Source organism: Nuphar pumila, chromosome 1, assembly GCF_984573655.1.
Source record: "Nuphar pumila chromosome 1, dmNupPumi1.hap1.1, whole genome shotgun sequence".
NCBI classification, from domain to species: Eukaryota; Viridiplantae; Streptophyta; class Magnoliopsida; order Nymphaeales; family Nymphaeaceae; genus Nuphar; species Nuphar pumila.
The window spans coordinates 118,647,470-118,669,629 of record NC_143249.1 but is presented as its reverse complement, the minus strand read 5'-3'; positions in this window follow the sequence as shown (position 1 = coordinate 118,669,629).

Sequence of the window (22,160 nt, the reverse complement as noted above, 5' to 3'; positions counted from 1 at the left end):
GTTTTATTTTTTTTAATCAAGTTTAATCTAGATTTAAGCTGAACTTAAATGAAAACCTAATTTGAGTTTTAATATTAGTCAGGATTTGAACTAAGTGTATATCTTAATTTGAAGTCTTTTTGAATATTTATTTCAATTTATGAAATTTTATTAATTTGAATTTTGATTTGAAAATTCGAAGTCGGATCAGATTTGGATTTGAATTCAAATTTAATAAATATATCTTGAATATTATAATTATATTTGGGTTTGATTTGAACCTAAATTAAGATTTAATTGAATGTCAATTTAAGTTTAATTATATAATAATTTGAATCTTTGATGAAATTTAATTTAAAATTTAAATTAATTTTGAATATAGTACTTATGAATTCTTGGTAATTAATAAATAATTAAAAATAGAATTTTATATTCTACATTAAGTAAAATTTAGGAATTTTATAACTGAAGAGTTAATTTACATGTCAAAAAGAAATGAAATTTAATCAAGGGATGAAACTTGATTTTTAATTCAAAGGTAAATTGGATTTTAAAATACATAGTTTTAATTTGAGTAAAATGTAATGTGAATTCAGTGGATAATGCATTAGAGGGTTTGTAGGGTTTAGAAAAAAATATTTATGTCTGAAAGGAACCCCTACATGCCCAGAGTCTCATAAGGTTTGAATCTTACTCAGAAATGGTTTTCACGAAAAAACCTTTAATTAGCCTTGAGAAATAAATTAAAATAAATAACTTAGTTATATGAAAATTTGAAATTTATTAATGGACATTAATTAGGTGTAGATTTAATTAAGCTATATTCATTGGTATTTCATGTGAATTACAAGTTTATTTATAAAATATTTCATTTGAATTTAAAATGAACTTAAATTGAATTAAGATGGAATTTCATGGAATGGATTTCAAATATTAACTAAAATTTATAAAATGGTAGGAGTTCATAGGTGGGTCATCCCATCCTATCTGTCATCCTATTTAAAGCTTTAAATTGTAAAAGGAAAATAAAACTTTAAAACAAAGCTAAATTGAAAACTTACCAAAAAATAAAGCAAAGAAGAAAAAAGTCAAAAGTTGCTTTTTCTAAAAATCCAGTCCCATAAGGGGGGCGTCACCCTAGAGGAAGCTTAAGAAGAGGAGGGCTGGACCAACAAAGGAAAAATGAAAGAAAGAAAGGAAAGAAAGAAGAAAAAAAAAAGATAAATAAATAAGAAAATGACAAGCAAGTTGCCTTTTCAAAATTTTGAAAGGGGGTCAACCATAAGAGGGGTTGACCCACCCTTCCCTACTCCATATAGTATGAAATATATATCATACTATGTAATAAATATATAATGTATATGCTATATAGTATGCTTGAATAAAAAAAAAGAGAGAAAAGGAATTCAAAAAAAGGAAAGGGAAAGGTGTGGTTTTGAGATTTAGAAACTAAAGCCAAGATTAAATTATGGAATAAGATTAGTCTCAACCCTTGACTTAATCTAAGGAGTTATAAATATAGAGGAGGGGCTCATGCCCCCCACTATTTGCCTTCTTTGAATTTTTTTAAAGTATTTTCTTCTCTCTCCCAAAAATCATTTCTTTCCTCTTCTTTCCCCTATACCAAGTAGAGGTGTTTTCACCCTTGGAGCTATAAGGGAGTTTCCCACGTAGTTTAAGGTGGTGTTAGGAGGTTGTTCCAAGGTCAATAGTTTGCGTGGAATAGCTGGATCATGCAAAAAGGCCAACCGACGCGCGTAGGAGGAGATTTTTTGCCCAAAGGTAGGGGGATCTATACTTTTCTTGCAAAACCAAATTCATAGCACAAATTCCATAGGTTTTTCATAAGTTTAAACCTAAACCAACCCCCACCTATATGGTCTTGGATTAGGGCTATCAAACTATGGAAAAAGAAGGGTTTTTTGAGAGCAAACCCTTTGTTGAAAACGAGTTTTACTCAAAAATCGATTCCTCAAAAAATAAAGCCATAAAATTTCAGAAATATGTAGGTTAGGCTATGATGTTTTTTGTAAATCTTGATTTGGGTCAGTAGCGTATGATATTATATACGTTTTGTAAAAATTTGAAGGATTTCCATGCTCAAAATCCTTAGATTTTGAGAATTTAGTCTTATCGGGTTTTTTAGAGAAAAAAAATGTTAAATTGATAAAACCCATGAAATTCATAATTAAGTCTAAGAAAAATTTAATTGTAGTTAGTAGAATATGTGCATATGGATATTCTGTATTTTTTGTGTATTTTTCTTATTTTTAATTATAAGGAAATTCCATGATTCATTTATTTCATAGTGTAGTTTACCGAAAATTATTCTGAGGAATTAAGCCATGGGAAAGACGGGTCTATTTTTTTGGCCAAACAGCTAAGAAAAAATAGATTAGTCTATTTTAGATTATGTTAGCCTGATATATATGATTTTATTTAAATTTTCTATTTAAATTCTATCAAAAAATATGGGTGTATGGATTCGGGTGACCCGATTTGGATCCACCCGAATGATAGACCCAGTATTACAGTTTTTCGGTCAGACATCCGACCAGTAAAATGCTCGTAACTATCTCATCCAGAGGAGTTTTGATGAGAAGTTTATTATGTTGAAAAGCTAACAAGATTTTACACCTACTATGAAATTTTGGGTTTTGTTCATAGACTGAGGATGGTTATATGACAGTCGGAATAGAAAATGGCATATCTATGGTAAAACATTTGTAACTCCTTCATATGAAGAAATTTTTATGAACGGTTTGCGGCTATAGAAAGTTGAAAAAGTTTTATTCAATATGTAAAAATTTTAGCTGTACTCACTAAGTGTAAATTTTTTTTTTTAACTTTATAACAGTCGAATAGAGTTGAGAGTTTCACAAATTAAAGCCAGTCTAAGGATCAAACCCCAATATCTGTGTAGTTTGCATATGTTTCGCATAATTTTTCCCTTATGATTAACATATAGAATGTGTATGCATATATAGGTCTGATTTTATGCAGAGTATGATATGCCTACCCTAAGGCATGAATGAATGCTGAAAAGATTAGACATATTGCCTAAAAGGGAGTTACGCGTTAATTAAGGGACCGAAGGGTCCAAAATGCAAAGTGCATTGTTCAGTTGCGAATGTTGTTTTTGGCTGCATGTCTGATCATGTTATGATGACTATGATGATGATGATGATGATGATGATGATGATGATGATGATGATGATGATGATATTGTAATTGTGTGGATGCATGTAAGTTATATTTCCTTATCGCATTGCTTCTGTACTTGCATATGCGTTAGCCAAAGCATAATAATGAAAGTGTAATCAAATACAATGCTTCAAAGAATGCATCCATTGCCCAAAAAGTGGTTGAATCCTCATAACAGATTCAATCATGATGTTGCATGTAAGCCATTAAAGTAATTAAGTAAAACATGCAACATTAAAGTAAGGGCTTGCAAAGAGAGGGCAAGCGGTATATATGGCTTCGTGGAACTGTGTTTGAGCATGGAAGGTTGCTCCTCCCCACCCACGAAGATAGGAAAAACCGCTGGAATAAAATGCAATGTAGAGGGTAAGAAACTCATGAGTGAAAGTTTGATGCATTGGTTTGGAGGTGTTGGGATTCTCTCTCGCATTGTCGTCCCTCATCCAGGACTGGTGAAAGGTGCTCGGTCAGGCCAAAGCCACCTCTGTATGTAAAACACTGCCTAAGCCATGGTCCTGAACTAGGTTTTTGCCTGTGTTGTACCCACTGAACTAAGAAGTGATAACTTGAGATGTATGTGCATTAGTTAGGCATTACATGCATCATTTAAGAAAGAACATGTAATTAAAGATAAGAATTTGTACATGCATTCTATGGTTTTTGCATTTGGTAAGTTCATGCATTTTATTTGCTTTGGATGAGTTAATTGATGCATACTTGTTTAGTTTAGCGAATTGTATACGCATGTCAGTTGTGTAAGTATTTTAGTTAATTTTTAGATTTAAATTGTGAAAAGTCTGATGAGATTCTTGTTCGTATTTTGTTTTATGAGTTTAGTATATTTCACCCTACTGAAACATGTTATGTGATGAAGAGCATCCGGATCATCAATTCAGTAAAGATAAGTTGGATCCAAATCCAACTCGCCAGACTCGATCCGAGATGCTATACCTTGCAGATCCAATGACATGCAAGACTATCTGAGTCCAAATAGATCTTCGAGAAACAAAATCCATTTTTTATTATCGTATTTCAATTTCTAAGATTTTTGCTTTTACCTTCTCAAAAATTATAGTTTTTATTTTCGATTCCATTTTCTCAAATTATAGAATCTTATTAGGTATTTCTTTTTATTTTCTATTTTTTTGTTTTTATTTTTAGGTACCGGATTCTGTAGATCCGGATAGTTCTAGTGCCCTGTAGGATCTTTTTGTGGCACTAGAGGGTGTACAGGGATACAGGGTAATTTTATTTTTTTGTCTAAATAATTTTCAAACTTTTTTTGTGTGGATCCAATTAATATTGTTGTTTGAATCTTATCCAAGATCCAAACCCATTTAAACCCTAGGTGATGCCACTTCAAGTGGACAACCATAACCCCCATTTGAATTTCAGTCTGACTTAGAAGTCAAAAGGGCTGTTGAGAGAATATTAATGCTCATTTTCAAAAATAGATCTCTAAATGGCCTTGGGGGGCGACAGCCTTGGAAGAGCCTCTCCTCCATTATGAGGCCTCTCTCTTAGGGTTTAAGACTCTTAAGGGGGGTTGACCAGCAGGAGGCTCTCTTTGTTTTGAAGAATTTTTTTTGAAGAAAGGAAGGGTTGAGAAACCATGGTGGAGGCTGGTGCGTGAAGGATTGTGAATGTGTGCTTGTAGCTAACGTGTGAAGGCCGTGGGTGTGAGACCTCGAAGAGGTTGTGAGAAGGTGTTGCTGTTGTTCCCGTTGGAGAAGGCGTGTGAAGTGTGCTGTGTTGCTACTGAAGATAGAGTTCTTGTTGGCTTTAAAACAGATATAATTTCTATTATCTTGTTTTTTTCCTTTCCTGAAATTTTATGACAACAAGTTGATGATTTGTGATATCCTGTTATCCTGGACTGTGTTGAACTTATGGAACCATTGATGATTGTGGTTGAGTTGGAATATAATTTCTTATCTTGTTTGATTTGCAATTTCATCAAATCTAAACATACATTTTTTAGATTCGGTTTATGGTTTTAGTCGGATGCAAGTGACCAAAATCCTCTGACAAGGTTCAGTAATTTGTTTGTTTCTCCTAAAAGGCTAAACAAAAAATTATGAACTTTGATTTGTTGAAAAGCTGACATCCAACCCGTCAACATTTATGTTTAGTATTTTGTCTAAATCAATTTCGTAAAGCATCTAAAAAGCTTGGCAAAGTCTATTGCTTGAATGTGATCTGCATGACTGCCTATTATATCCATTTCCTGACAGAGTTTGGTATTTTGCTCTGTTCTTCCAAACGGCTAAACAAAATGTTTCGAATCTTAACTTGTTGGAAAGCTAACATCCGGTTCCCCAACTTTTATGTTTATCATTTATTCTGAATCCATATCTTTTTTGGTCTAAAATATTTGGCAATCTCTGCTATTTGATTGATATCTAAGTTTCTGGACTACATTTTTATTTCGTGACAGTGTTTGGTGTTTGAATCATAACTTGCTTAATACAACCATGTTTTTCAATCTGATTTTGGACATAACTCACTGTAGTTTTGTCCAAAAATTCCAAATTTTAGTTTGTTGAAAAGATAAGAAAAATGGATCTGCTTTAAGCCCTTTCCTATTTGCTATAGTGATGGATGAGCTTACAAGATCAATTCAAGAAAATATGCCGTGGTGTATGTTGTTTGCTGATGATATTGTTTTGATTGATGAGTCTAGAGCTGGGGTTAATGCTAAGTTAGAATTATGGAGACAGACATTGGAAGCAAGAGGTTTTAAGTTGAGTAAGAGTAAGACAAAATACATGGAATGTCAGTTTAGTAAGCAACGAAGTAGTGATGGGAGTGTAGTGAAGCTTGGTGAGCAAGAAATACCTGTGGATGATTGTTTCAAATATTTGGGATCTATCATTCAAAAGTATGGAGAAATTGATGGAGATGTAAATCATAGGATAAAGGTTGGGTGTATGAAATGGAAAAGTGCAAGTGGAGTGTTGTGCGATCGTAGAATGCCATTGCGGTTGAAGGGAAAGTTTTATAGGATGACTATTAGGCCCGCTTTACTATATGGTACGGAATGTTGGGCTACCAAGAGACATCATATTCAAAAAATGAGTGTAGCTGAGATGCGCATGCTTAGATGGATGTGTGGAAATACAATAAAAGATAAGATTCAGAACGAGGAGATACGTAAGAAGGTAGGTGTTGCACCCATTGAAATAAGATGAGAGAGAATCGTTTACGGTGGTTTTGACATATTCGGCGAAGGCCTAATGATGCTCTAGTTAGAAGGATGGACAAATGGGAAAATATATTAGTTAAAAGAGGTCGGGGTAGGCCTAGGAAGACATGGATGGAGGTGATAGGAAAGGATATGAATGCTTTGAACCTCACCGAGGACATGGCATTGGATAGAAATGATTGGAGGAGAAGGATTCATGTGGAAGACCCAGAATGATTTTCTTTTTTGGTTCATATCGCCGACCCCAATTGTTTTGGGATGAAGGCGTTGTTGTTGTTGTTGAAAAGATAAGAAAAATCCTCCTAACTTGTCTGTTTTGAGTTTTTCCAAACTCAGTCGTACGAGGGTTCGAAAACCCTCTCGAAGACGACATCCTGTCACTCAGCTGGAACATAGCGACCTGCCAGTGCCAGTTCAGTCTAGTAAAATTATCATATCTTAGTCATCACAGATCCAAAATCTATGTTCTTAGATCCATTAGAAAGGTGTACTCCTTGCACATCTTTTTCGTGTTTGCATGAACTATCAAAACAGTGTGCCCCAGCCTCTAATTGGAGATAGTTTGAGTCCTGTTTAGACTCAACTGTTAAAACATTAAGCTTGCGTGCATGGAGATCCATTGGGATCTCAGATTGTGGATCAGCTTCGTCACTGACTGTGCATCATTATGACTGACCCCATGTGATTTAATATTTTTCAAGAAGTGAGTAGAGACTTTCATGCAAAGCTGGAAGGTTGCGACGGGGACCGAGCCTACCTTTCCTATACCTCAGAAGATTTTGGACTCTAATTATTTATTTAATTTTTAATTCAAGGGAAAATGTAATTAATTATGAACGGTTGTAGACTTTGATTTATTTTATGCATGTTTGAAATTATTTCATTTAAATTTTCACAATTATATGGTTATGGATGGTCACAAAAAGTAGCATGCCAAATTTTAAACCTATTGAATTTTTCACTCTATTTGTTAAAGTATTTAAAAAACAATTTCCACCATTTTTTGGGTTCTAAAAATTGGGTGTTATACCATTGTTCTCTTGCCAACCTCATTTTAATGTATTGGTGATCTTCAGGGTCTCCCATACAACGCTTCAAACGGAGCCATTCAGATGTTTTCGTGATAGTTGTTGTTGTAAGCAAATTCGGCCAGCACCACGTGAGTATCCCACTCTCCCTTCCAGTCCAACATACAGGCACGTAACATATCCTCTAATGTTTGTATTATTCTTTCTGACTGACCATCGGGTTGAGGGTGAGAGGCGATGCTAAATTTCAATTTTATGCCCAAGGCCTTTTGCAACTGACCCCAAAGTCGAGATGTGAATCAAGGATTGCTGTCAGAGATGATCAAGATAGAAACTCCATACAGTCGCACTATCTCCTTAATGTATAAGTTTGTAAAACTCTTAAGGGATTGTCCCTTTTGCATTGGCAGAAAGTGCACTGATTTGGTAAGCTGAATGACCACAACCCAAATAGCATCATGATGTCTACGGGTTTATGGCAAACCCATCACGAAGTCCATCATAATATTCTCCCACTTCCATTGGGGAATCTCCATCAATTGCATTGTTCCTCCAGATCTTTGATGCTTGATTTTGATTTGTTGGTAAGTTAAGCATTTTGTAACATATTTGAAAGCATATTTCAAATTTTATGTCATTAATTTGAGTTGAAAAGTAAATAAACTACTTAAAAATCTATACAATTTGTTTAAAACTTAACTTACCTTGTGATATCCCATTTCATGCCATTCCACCAGTACCTGTGTTGTAGGTCTTTGAACATCTTGGTATTGTTCGAGTGGATGGTGTACTTACTCTTGTGTGCCTCTTCTAACAACTCTTCTCTCAATTTAGAGTCATTTGACACCCATAGTCGCTCTCGTATCCATATGCTTCCATCATCTTTAAGCCATAATGAGGTATTCTCCTGTTGAGTAAGCACCTTCATTTTCTAGTAATGAGGGTCTTCTTTTTGTCTAACGATTATTCTCTCTTGAAATTCGGGTCAAGGTGTCAAATTTGTCACTTTTACTGCACCTTGATTGTCTAAAAAAAGCTTCCACTCCATAAAGTCTCCTACTAGATTCTATCATATATTTACCAAACTGGCCAAGGTACCCCCAGCCTTACGACTAAGGGCATCGACTACCACATTTGCTTTCTCAGGATGATAGAAAATGGTGAACTCATAATCCTTTATGAATTCTAGCCATCTTCGTTGCCGCATGTTCAACTCTTTTTGTGAGAACAAGTACTTCAAACTTTTATGATCCTTGAATACTTTGAATTGTTCTCTATATAGATAATGTCTCTAGACTTTTAAGGCAAATACCACTGCTGCCAACTCCAGATCGTGGGTCGGATAATTTATTTCGTGGGTTTTCAACTGTCGTGATGTATAGGCGATGACTTTACCATGCTGCATTAATACACAGCCCAAGCTGATACCAGATGCATTAGTAGACACAACAAAACCACTACTCTCTGATGGTAAGGCCAATACTGGTGCCGTAATGAGATTCATCTTGAGATTTTGAAAACTCTCCTCACATTTTTCATTCCATTAGAACTTCACTCTTTTTCTTAGGAGTTTTGTCATGGGCATGGTGATCCATAAAAAATCTTGTATAAATTGCCTGTAATAACCGACCAGGCGAAGAAAACTCCGAATCTCGCTGACATTCTTCGGTTGTACCCAATTCATTATTGCCTCAACCTATTAAAACACTTGAAGTTTAATTTTCAAGATTTAAAAAAAATGATAAGCTAGCAAAAAAAATTCAGTAGAGTTAGGCAATCACCTTTGCTGGATTCACCGAGTGTAACACCCCAAATTTTGTAACGCAAAAATCCTGGAATTTTTTTTTGAAATACTTTTAAATTCTTTTATAAAATTACAGCGAAAGAATCAAACAGGGCAAAACTTGAAGCATTATATTTTCATTTACATTCATAATCATACAAGCATTTAAATAAAAAACCAGACATTCATAAATTGAATTAAAAGTCCATACATGTCCAAATTAAATATTAATGTCCATTTAACGAATTAAATTAAATTATCAGAGTCTTTGAGTGACTAAAATTGCTCTCAATCTAAAATGTTTAGAGATTGGGAAAGGCATAGCTCGGTCCCTGTTACAACCTCCCACCATCGCATATGATCTCACTCACTTTCTGAAAACATTAAAATTCATAGGGTCAGACAAAACTTGTCTCAGTAGGGAGAACTATACGAAACATGTAAATTAGAATAAGTAGAAATTACTTTAAATTTTCATGCATGTAACAAAATTTAACATGTATTTCCAATATCTCATGTAAGCAAACAATTACAAAATTTAACATTTATCAGTCATTCATTCAAACTTAAACAATTAAAAATACATGAACAGTTAAAAATGCATGCACTTACCATTGTAGAAGTCAATCTTATGCATGAGTCAATTCTTATCTTTAATTAATTTTTTTTAGATGATGCATGTCATGCCTATCTAATGCACATATATTTAGGTTTCTCTTCTTTGCCCTGTGGGTACAAACACAGGCATATACTTGGATCAAGGCTGTGGCGCAGGCGATATTTTCATGCATTGGTGGCTTTGGCTTGGCCGAATACCTTTCACCAGTACCGGGTGAGGGACGACAAGAGCGAGAGAAGCTCCTAACACCACCACCCTAATGCATCAGACTTTCACTCACGAGTTTCTTTCCTCTAGGTTGTAGTCTAGTGTAGAGGGTTTTCCCTATCTTTGTGGTTGGGGAGGAGCAACCTTTCATGCTCAAAACTTATTCTCACAAAGCCATAAGTATCACTTGCCCTTTCTTTGCAAGCCTTTGCTTTAGTGTTACATATTTTACTTATTTAAGTTAAATGTCTTATATGCAACACCATATATGAATCCATTAAAAAGGATTCGGTCATTGCAGTGCTAATAGATGCATATTTAAAACATTACATTCGCATTCATGCTTGTACTTCTTTCTTTTCAATCATATGCACATATGCATAAACAAAATGATAGAATTCCTATACATTGCACACATCCATTCATTTACATCATCATCATCAACATGGTCATCATGCGTTGTTGATTAGCGTAGCTTTTTTGCCGACTCTAAGCAGTGCACAAACAATCTTATGTCATTTGTATCTACTGAGTATAATGTTGAAGTACCATCAATGACTCCACCGTTCTCTTGCCAACCTCACCCTAATGTATCGGTGGTCTGCAGGGTCGCCTGTATAATGCTTCAAAAGGAGCCATTCTGATGCTTGCATGATAACTGTCGTTCTAAACAAACTCAACTAGCACCATGTGAGCATCCTAATCACCCTTCCAGTTCAACATGCAAGCACGTTATATATCCTTTAAAGTTTATATCATTCTTTTTTACTAACCATCGGTTTGAGAATGAAAAGTCGTGCTAAACTTTAATTTTGTACTCAAGGCCTTCTGCAACTGACCCCAAAGTTAAGAGGTGAATCAAGGGTCTTGATTAGAGATAAACAAGATAGGAACTCCGTGCAGTTGCACTATCTCTTTAATATATAAATCTGTTAAACTCTCAAGGGATTGTCCCTTTCGAATAGGCAAAAAGGGTGCTGATTTGGTAAGTTGGTCGACCACAATCCAAATAGCATCATGATGTCTATAGGTTTGTGGCAAACCCATCATGAAGTCCATCATAGTATCCTCCTATTTTCATTGAGGAATCTCCATCAACTGCATAGTTCTCCCAGGTCTCTCATGCTCGATTTTGATTTGCTGGCAAGTTAAGCATTTTGCAACATATCTGAAAGCATATTTCAAATTTTATATCATTAATTTGAGTAAAAACGGTAATAAACTACTTAATCACTATGCAATTTATTCAAAAGTCAGCTTACCTAGCGACATCCTGTTTCATGACATTCCACCAATACCCGCATTGTAGGTCCTTGAACATCTTGGTATTGCTCAAGTGGATGGTGTATTTACTCTTGTGAGCCTCTTGTAGTAGCTCTTCTCTTAATTCAGAGTCATTTGACACCCATAGTCACTCTCACATTCATACACTTCCATCTTCTTTGAGCCGAAAGGAGGTATTCTCCTAATGGGCAAGTGCCTCCATTTTTCTGTATTAAGGGTCTTCTTTCTATTTAATGATTATTCTCTCTTAGAATTCTAGTCCAGTCGTCAGACTTGTTAATTTTATTGCACCTTGATTGTCTGAAAATGGCTTCCACTCTATAAATTTTGCTACGAGATTTCACCCTATACTCACCAAACTAGCCAATGTACCCCTAGCCTTACGACTAAGGGCATCAGCCACAACATTCGCTTTCCTAGGGTAATAAGAAATGGTGAACTCATAATCCTTTATGAATTCCAGCCATCTTTGTCACATGTTCAGCTCTTTCTGTGAGAACATGTACTTCTAACTTTTATGATCCGTGAATACTTCAAATTGTTCTTCATACAAGTAATGTCTCAAGAGGCAAATACTATTGCTGCCAACTCTAGATCGTGGGTTGGATAATTTCTTTCATGGGTTTTCAATAATTGTCGTGATGCATAGGCAATGACTTTACCATGTTGCATTAATATAAAGTCCAAACTGGTACCAGATGCATCAGTATAAACAACAAAACCATCGCTCCCTGATGGCAAGGCTAGTACTGGTGCCGTAGTGAGTTTCACCTTTATCTTCTCTTCAAAATTTTTATTCCACTCGAACTTCACTCCCTTTCTTAGGAGTTTTGTCATAGGCATGGCGATTCATGAAAAGTCTTGTATAAATCACCTGTAATAGCCTGCTAAGCTAAGAAAACTCTAGATCCCACTTACATTCTTCAGTTGTACCCAATTCATTACTGCTTCAACCTATTAAAACACTCAAAGTTTAATTTTTCAAGATTTATTAAAAATGATAAGCTAGCAAAGAACTTTCAGTAGAGTTAGGCAATTAGCTTTATTGGATCCACTAAGACTCCATCATTTGAGATTATATGTCCTAAGAATATGACCTCATCGATCCAAAATTCGCATTTTGAGAATTTGACATACAACTGATGTGCTCGGAGGGTTCCCAAGACAATCCTCAAATGTTCTTGATGTTGCTTTATATTCTTAGAGTACACCAAGATGTCATCGATGAAAATAATCACAAAAGTATCTAGGTGTAGCATGAATACCTGATTCATCAGATCCATGAAAGCAACTGGGACATTTGTGAGTCCGAACGACTTTACCATAAATTCGTAATGCCAGTACCTCATCCAAAATGCCATCTTTGAAATGTCTTCATCCTTGATTCTCAGTTGATGGTAGCCAGACCTCAAGTCAATCTTCGAAGACATTAGCCTTCTGCAGCTGGTCGAACAAGTCTTCTATGCGGGGCAAGGGATACTTGTTCTTCACCATAGCCTGGTTAAGCATTCTCTAGTCAATGCATAACCTCATAGACCCGTCATTCTTTTTTATGAATAATACCGATGCTCCCCAAGGTGATACACTTGGTCACACGAATCTACGCTCCATTAATTATTATAGCTGCTTCTTTAATTCTTCCAGTTTCGCTAGTGCCATACGATAAAGTGCCCTACAAATCGGCATTGTTCCTAGCACCAACTCGATTCTGAATTCCACTTCACGGTATGAAGGTAGTCCTGGAAGTTCTTCTCAAAACACATCGGGATAATCACGAATAACATCTAGCTCCTTGATTGGTATTTTAGTTTTCATTCCTATTACACTGACCAGGAATGCGATATCTCCTCTCTGTAGGTACTTCTGAGCTTTAAGGGTGAAGATTACCCTGTGTTTGAGAACTGGTCTCGAAATTTAGAATTCAACCTCAAACATACCAGGTTAGGATAAAATAACTTTTCCTTCTTTACAAAGGACCCTGGCATAGTGTTCAAAGAGTCAGTCCATGCCAAATATGACATCATATTCTATCATATCGAGTAGGACCAGATTTACAGGAAAATTTTGTTCTAATTTAACAACTACATCCGACATGTAGTTCACACAGACTTCATTAAAACCAATTGGGTTATATACTACTAGTTATTGTTTTAATGACTCAGTAGGTACTCTTAATTGTTTAGCAAAATTCAAAGATACGAACGAATGTGTCACACCACAGTCAAATAACACTAGAGCTACTTGGCTAGAGATAAACATCGTACCTTGTACTAGGTCCCCCTTCTTCAGCTGCTCCATAGAGGTAGCATAAACTCTGCCAGCCACCTTCTTTTTTACTGTGGCTGCTACTGTTATGGTCCTTCGGTCGCATGCCTTGCTTCATCAACTTGCTTCTTGCGACACTCTTTGATGTAGTGTATCGTCTTCCTACAGTAGAGACAGGCACTGGTCGCTCGAGGATACTGTTGTCCAGGGTGAAAATGGTTGCACTTTTGATATCTTTGGTTCTGCACTTGTTGTGGCTTGTTTCCCCCATTATGCTTTTGTTTCTTCATCGATGGGGTAAACTTCTTCCCTCCAAACCTCTTTTTAAAGACAAGTTTCTGGATTCTGGTCTGATTCTTTTGAGCCTTCTATCCTTCATTCCAGTCATCGTTCAACAGGGTAGCAACCTGCTCAAAATTGACAACAGTCTCTAAAGTTAATTAACTAATTCTTATCAATAATTTGAAATTAACGGACTTATATGTACTTTTATTACTTGAATGGTCTCGTCAAGTGCTTTCGACCCTCTAGTGTATAGATGATTCTTCAGACCCTTCTTCAGTCCACGGGCAAATTTCATCGCCCTGTCCTTATCGATTGTGTATACATTGGAACAATATTGTTCCAAACTATAAAACTTAGTGATATATTCTGCTAACGATGATTCACCATATAGCAGGTCCAAGGACTCCTGCATCTTCTTGATTCGCTTATGCTTGAGAAAATAGGCGGTGTTGAATACCTCCATGAACTGAGCCTAAGTCACCGATCCATTTTGGACCCTGACCTTGTGAGTGATCTCCCACCACTTCTCTGCATGTTCCTTCAGTCTATATGTTCCAAAATTGACCTGTGATCCTCTAAAATCTTGAGCACTCGAAAGATTTGTTCGATCTCTCGCAACCAATTTTTTTCGCTTCTGGATCTGTTTTTCCCAAAAAGACAGGTGGGTCCATATCCATAAACCTTTTATAGGACACACCACCTCCTGCAGTCAGTTTGTCATTTGCCACCTATTATAAATTTTCTCCCATCTGTTGCATGGCGGTGGCTTATTGTCAAACAACTTTGGCTAGGTTCTTCAAGGTGTCCATTATATCATTACACCTATTTGTCCTGGCCATCTATTTCATAAAAGAAAAAAAAGTTCTAAAGTTTGTCTGAATCATGAATTTAATAAATAATATCTCTAATACAAGTTGTCTTCTACTTTCTTATATACACAAAAATTTATTTGATTTCGTTCAATTGACACTATGAACTTGACTACAATATACTTGCAAAGCCATTGCAGGGTTGCTGGGAGGGCCATGAATCAAAATTCTTGTCCTACTCTGATACCAAAGCTATAACGTCCTAAAATATTCAACTAAAAAATTTATGAATTTTTTTTATCATAGCAAAATTACTTGTTAAAACTTTGGTTAAATAGATCAGGCGAGTTGCAAGCGATAATAGTAAATTCTATTCCATTAGACAAAATAAAGAATCATTGTCTATCATTATTACTTGAAAGTCATAAATAAATACAAAATAAATTTTATCAGAGTTCTGCAGGTCACTCTAAGAATTATGTGATCTCATGCCACCACCCGCAACAATGCCCACAATTACTTCATAGTTTTTCATTCGCTAACTGAAATGGTAATTTAGAGGAGTCATATTACAACTAGTTTGAGTAAGAAACACACAAGCAATATGTGTATTCATCATGTCAAGTGTACACAACATATTCATCATTCTAGTATGCAATAAATGCATTGAATCACATATACACACAATTCTTATACAAGACATGGAATTCATATATAGGACATGAAATTAAAACCAATAATTCATTTAACAGAGCATTTCTCATATATATTTCAGAAATAAAATACATCACCCATATTATCCAATCACACATCTAATTTCATAAAAGAAATTATTTAGTTTCTCTGATTAACCTTTCCTATCGGTACTCACAAGATGAGACATCGTAACAGAATGAAACTACATGTGTAAGACCCACAATTTTTAGCAAAAATTCTAAATAAATCTAAGAGATATTTTATGTAAAAATAGCATATGAACCTGAAATGCAAAACAAATAGATTTCAATGAACCAATTATACTTATGATGTATATATCCTCGCAAATATATGCTCAAATAGTTAGGAAGTCGTAACTTCCTCCATGAATAAAATTAGGAGATTTCAACGAGCCAACTTGCTTAGTTTTGTGGATACAATGAAAATGGTATACTCATAATTTTCATGAAAAATATCGGTGAAACTTCGAAAATATGGGGGACCAAGAAAAATATCCAGCGGGTGCCACAAAAATATCTCACAAAAAATATCTTGTGGGCTTCACAAAAATATCTTATGGGCCTCACAAAAATATCCTATGGAATCATGAGTTGGGCCCCATAGGAATAAAGAAGTCATTTTATTACTTTGTCACCAAGTTTGGGTCATGGATCAAGTACGTGGATTGGATTGGATTGGATTGGATCGATACCCCATGTGGATCCAAGATCCATAAAAAAACCTATAAATAGAGGTATCCCCCTATTTTAAAAATTGTCCCTACTCCTTCTCTCTCCTATTTCTCTCTCTAGCTCCTGTCTTCTCTCTCCGCTTTCTTGGTTCTAGCCTACACCAAGCATGTAACGCCCCAATTTTTGAAATAAAAAATTTTAGGAAATATTTTTTTTTAATCCCTTTACATAATTTTTCTTTTAACACAGCGGATTTTTTTTTTAATTGGTTCAAGCCTTGGACGGGTTATAGTTACCAATACACACTTAAAAGACTAGAATGATAAAATCAAACCATCAATTAAATTGCAATCAATCAAATAAGTCTTCTAAATATCAAAGTTTACAAGACTAAAAAAACAATAATAAAGTAACTAAAATCATTTAGTCCATCCAACAAGCCTAAAGGAATAAGACCCTCTTGACACCACCCCGAGCCTACTATCATCACCCTCTAACCTACTCATTCTCTGAAATATTATAAGTAGAGGCATAAGTCCACAGCCTTAGTAGGTAATCACCAAAACACATGAATACAAATATTTCTATCACAAAAATAAACATTAATACATTTTCAGATAACATCTAAATCATGCAATATAACATATTAGAACTAAGCATAACTCACAATTATACAACTAATCATGCTTGCATTCATATTACAAGATAGGCATACTACAATGCATCATGCCAATGAAATAACGATTTATGCATAAATATTTCAAAGATTTTATTTTGATTTCTTATGTTTCACTTTTCCTCCTGCCCGAAGGTATACTCTCGGGTTCCTAACTTCAATTCAACCAATCTAGTGAGGGGTATTTTATTAACCTCACTAAATTAAAGAATATGTAACCTCACACTAAGGTTCTACTGGAGCAGTCCATAACTCAGAAAAACTCTCAATGATCCTGTGCGAAATTGATTCCTACTCTGTAAAGATTTTGGACATACCACCTATGACACATGGTACTCTGGGCCCTCTACGATCGTAGACAAGGGACTAGGAGACACCACTACTCTCTAAAACAAAACAATGGTCAACCGATTGTGTGTACCCCCAATCTCTCCAATGTGGGCCTCAGTTCAAAGGACATGTTCTGAATGTGTTATGTGTGTTATTTAATTATTAGGCTCGTAAATTAAATTACATGTGCTAACAGTATAAGTACTTAGGCTCACAAGCACAATCTTCCCACTAGAGATTCTATAAGCAAGTTTGTTTTAATCCATCCAGATCCCACAGTTCACATTGCCCGTCTAGCCTCCATGAGGCAATTATGTGATTATGTGCATGAATATCTTTTTTTGTCTTAGGTGTACCACAGGCACCCATAGGTTCCACAAAACCCAAGCTCACACCAACCCACACACATGTTCATATCACACATCATTATCACCATGTTGTATACTCACATGCATAAATAATGGCTACAACTACATGCAATTCATGATCATGCTTAAACAAGCAACAACATGTGTAACAATTTACTTTACACTAAACATGTCTTATGATATTCAATGTTCATTAATATGCATGTCATATGAATTATTATAAATAAAAAATAACATAGAATACATTCAGTTTGCATGCATATCAACTCAAATTTTAAGGTAAACATTTGTAACCATACTGCATAATGTAAAATATAATTAGGCATCCATGCATGTCATAATATGCAAATTCATATCTCTGTTAACCCATTTTTGGAAAACCCATCAAAAATCACAAAAATCAAATTACACTTTCTCAATTTTACTAAGAGATGTTCATTTGTCTCAGGAAAACAGTGCAAGATACAAAAACAAAAAATTAGTTGTAATAAAATAAAGAAAATTCTGGGACTAAACCCTGTTCAAGAAAAATATAAGACAGATCTTGTCAACTGTAAAAATTTATCCTGGCTTGAGGAATTTTTTCAGACGTATAAAAAAATCTTTTGACAAAACCCTTTTTACAGGATTTTCTCATATCTATTACCTTTCAGCAAAATTTTGCTCAATTTATTTTGATCAGTTTTGGTTGGGTCTTTAAAACAATCAAAATCGTTGGTCGAAATAGTCCTGCAAACATGACAGAAAACCTGTGCTCTGTTGCAAAAGATGTTTTGGCTCAATACTGATCTAAATGAAACAAAACAAGATTTCAAGTTCCTTGGATGTATAGAACACTTTAGTAATTTTATTTTAATTTATTGACTTCATTTTCATAGAGATATTAATTTTTTTTCTTAAATAGGTCAGGATAAAAAATAAGGATAGAAAAGCTAAGATTCAAACTCATGCAAGATCCATTAAGTAAGAACAAAATTCAACGTAAAAATATATACAATCATGATTTTTTATGCTTCAAACATATTTACATCATCATACAACTCATATTTATTCAGATTCATTTTAATCTTGCTAAACTAATAACATACATCATCCAAGAATCGCAAAACCTTCAAGAAATATCTCAAAATATGATTCATCTATGCAAGAATCATAAGAAACCCTAAAAAATCATGAAAACATGGATTTTTTATGCAATAACATGCTATTTAATCATACTAAACATGAAATAATCTAATATACATGCTTAGATTCACTTTCTTTATAAAAAACATCAAAACCCTAAAAATGTTTTTGCCTAAACCTTCTTTAAAATAATCTTTCACATACAAGAACATGAATTCATGCATATAACAAAATTTTAAAACTTATAAAACTTATATTTCATCAATATAACCTAAGATTAACATATTAAACATGTTGAAACAAATAAGATCTAACAAATAACAAGAAAAGAGTTTTTCCCAAACTGTTTTTCATAAAAGAAGCCTGAAAATCATCAAGTTTCAAAAAATATTTTTCTTTTCGATTTCATGGTAACAAAGATCTATAAATACATGTTCTCTAGATTGAAAATCAATCTTAGAGAGGTGTTTTAAGGTCTGATCCATCATTGGTTTAGATCTAAAAATTGTCCAATGTATATTTCATGTGTTTGAAAAAATATATGCCTATGTGATTGATGTATCTACCTTAATCGGGTTTTTAAATATAGATGAGACTTCGTCTTCCATCTTTGAACCTTAGAAGAACTTCAATGTCTGCTGAAAAAAGCTCTAAGAAAGTAGAAGATGATGAAAAAAGAAGAAGATGGAGAATTCTAATGAGAAGAGGATAGGGAGAGAGAACTAACTTTATTAATCCTTCTCATGACAGCCTATATTTATAGATGGGCTTAGACAAGAGACCCATCTCTAATATATGAGGTTAATATCTATCAATTTTATTTATTAATAAAATAAGTAGATAAATCATGAGTCCTAATTCATTAGATTTTGAGATTACTTAAGTTATAAAAGAAAATTAAAGATTTCTTACCTTAGCTTGGGCTCTAATGACATGATAACCTTCCGAGAAGCCTACATATATAAAGACTCATTAGAATTTAATGTTTAAATAATCGATTTGATAGCTCTCGAAACATAAATCATCGTGGTGGTCATAGATTTAATCATACACATATGGATTGACAAGAAAATTTAGTCAATGTCAAAAAATATTGATTTTTAACTTATAATTAGGCATGAATTTTGGTCGACGATAAAATGCTAAAATGAACACCAATTTGGGCATATGGATTGTCGATTTCAATGCCCTCGAAATAAAAAATGTGAAGGTTGACTTCAATTTAATAGGTGAGCGACCAATCACCCAAAAATTTTGTCAAAACAATATTGATGTTGTTCAGAGTGTCCCACCCTATGGGTCCAATCCATTGAGATTGGATTTAAATATCCCGACTTATATCGAATCCAATCCATCACTAATTAGATCCAAATGTCATGGATTATATCCAACCTAGTGAGGTTAAATACAAATATCATTATTTAAATCCCCTACCTAATTTAAGGTCCAAATTCATATTTAATCTAAATTCGAATGCTAGGATTTATATCCAAATCCAATATCCATAATATAAAAATATTAAAATCATTTACTTTCTTGTTTAGTCTACATATTTTAAATTTTATAATTATGCTTACAATGTTCTTTATAACTTGAGACTTAATTTCATAATAATTCAAAATCAAGAAAATCAAAAAAATTAAGAATTTTTTAGAAAACCAAGAAATTACATTTTTTGAAACAAACAAATTCCAAAATCACTGAATCAGATCTCTTACAAGATCTACGATTCATAACGAATCTAACTAGAGTCCTAATTCAACTTAAACTCTTACATTTTGACTAGATTTAACCTGAATTTAACTTGAATTTAAAAGTTAAATTACATCAAAAGTGCAGGCGTTACATTCTACCCCCCTTAAAGAAATTTTGTCCGCAAAATTTGATATAAGCATTAAACAAGAGAACTACCAAATTATAGTGCATAAAGCTTTCAATGCACACTATGATAAAATATTTACCCTCAAAGATTAATATTTATCCAAAAAAAAATTAAATGTTTATGTAAGTTTCAAGTCCCAACAGTCTGGTCTGTCATGTGAGGTCCCTAGCAAGTTTTAAGGTTCTCACATTACACTACATATTTCAAAGCAATAGTAACATCAAAAGAAATCATAATTAAGCTAGAACATACTTACAATGATGACCATGTGACGCCCCAAAATCCCAACATGGAAAATCCTTAAATTTTCAGAGTAATTTTTTTTAAGCATTGCACAAAAAGGAAAACTAGCAAGGGAAAATAGTTGGAAATTCTGAGTGGGTCACAGAAAGAGACAACAAGAAGAAACATTTTATTTATTACAAATTGATACGTGAGCAATATACATCATTTCCCATTTTCCAAAGACCACTGCCAAGATCTTCAAGTTCTAGAGTGCGGGTTCAGTCCTCTGCCGTACATCGAGCTCCATCACACCACTAGAAGCCAAACACGTGTATCCTCATAAAATGGGGTCAGTACTCTTGCGAGCTGGTGAGATAAACCATCCATACATTTATCATTTCTAAGGAAAAGCATAAGGTATAAAGCATGAAACAGAATACATATATGTCATGCTTGAAAACTACAAGTAACAGGTTATTGCCAACATGATGGAACAATTAGAAACATTTAAACCAAAGTACAAGTGCGTGTGTCAAGTAAGCAAGTGTACGTGTTACAAGTCTAAGCAACAATGAAAGTAGCAAGTACAACTACTACAACGAACTGAACAAAGAAAAACAAACAACGCAACTACTGAACAATGAAACGAGGGAACTAAGCAAAACAAAGGGCTGAGCCAAACAACTGCTGAACAACAAGCAACTAAGGAACCAAGCACGAGACAAGCGCAAGAACAATACTGACACGAGCAGTGAAGTAAAAATAATACTAAGTGATGAGCGACAATGCCAAGCCTTAAAACATTTAGACAGTAACGTCAAACATCTGAGTAAGTAAGCAAGGTAGTGAATACTGCTAAGTGATAAGTGACAGTGTCGAACACAAACAACTTAGACAGTGACGACAACCATCTAAGCGAGTAAGCAAAGAAGCTACAACTCTAGCGTCACGAAGAAGGATGAGCAGCGCTATCGTGACCAAACGGTTAGCATTCACATTCTAGGGAAACGATGAATGTTCATTCATTATATACCCAAGGCACATAGGATATACTACAAGGAAAAATACGTGTAACCACACGTCCTTGGCACAGGTGAGCTCAACTCACGAGATGGGTCTATTGCCCACAAGAACTTGCCATAGAGTTCATCACCTCTAAAAACCCGTCTCAAAACAAGCATATATTTCTAAAATACGTAACAAGTCCCTTTTGTACTTACGGGATGGATCATGAGGTAAGTCGTGTGCCCAATGCAAATGCATACGAAACTAATCAGACATTTTAGTAGTAAAGCACTTAATTAAAGGAGCCATTACGATGATGAAAATCATTATGTACACCAAACCACAATTAGGCATAATTTGTGTATCCAGTCATAATTCCTCCTTTCGAGGTTCTTAGGCCTATCCGGCCCAGTGTTCCCTGCAGGGTAACACAAGCAGAAATGTCGAGGTCACACTCGAACATTTACGTTCTCCAGCACTACCAGCATAGTGA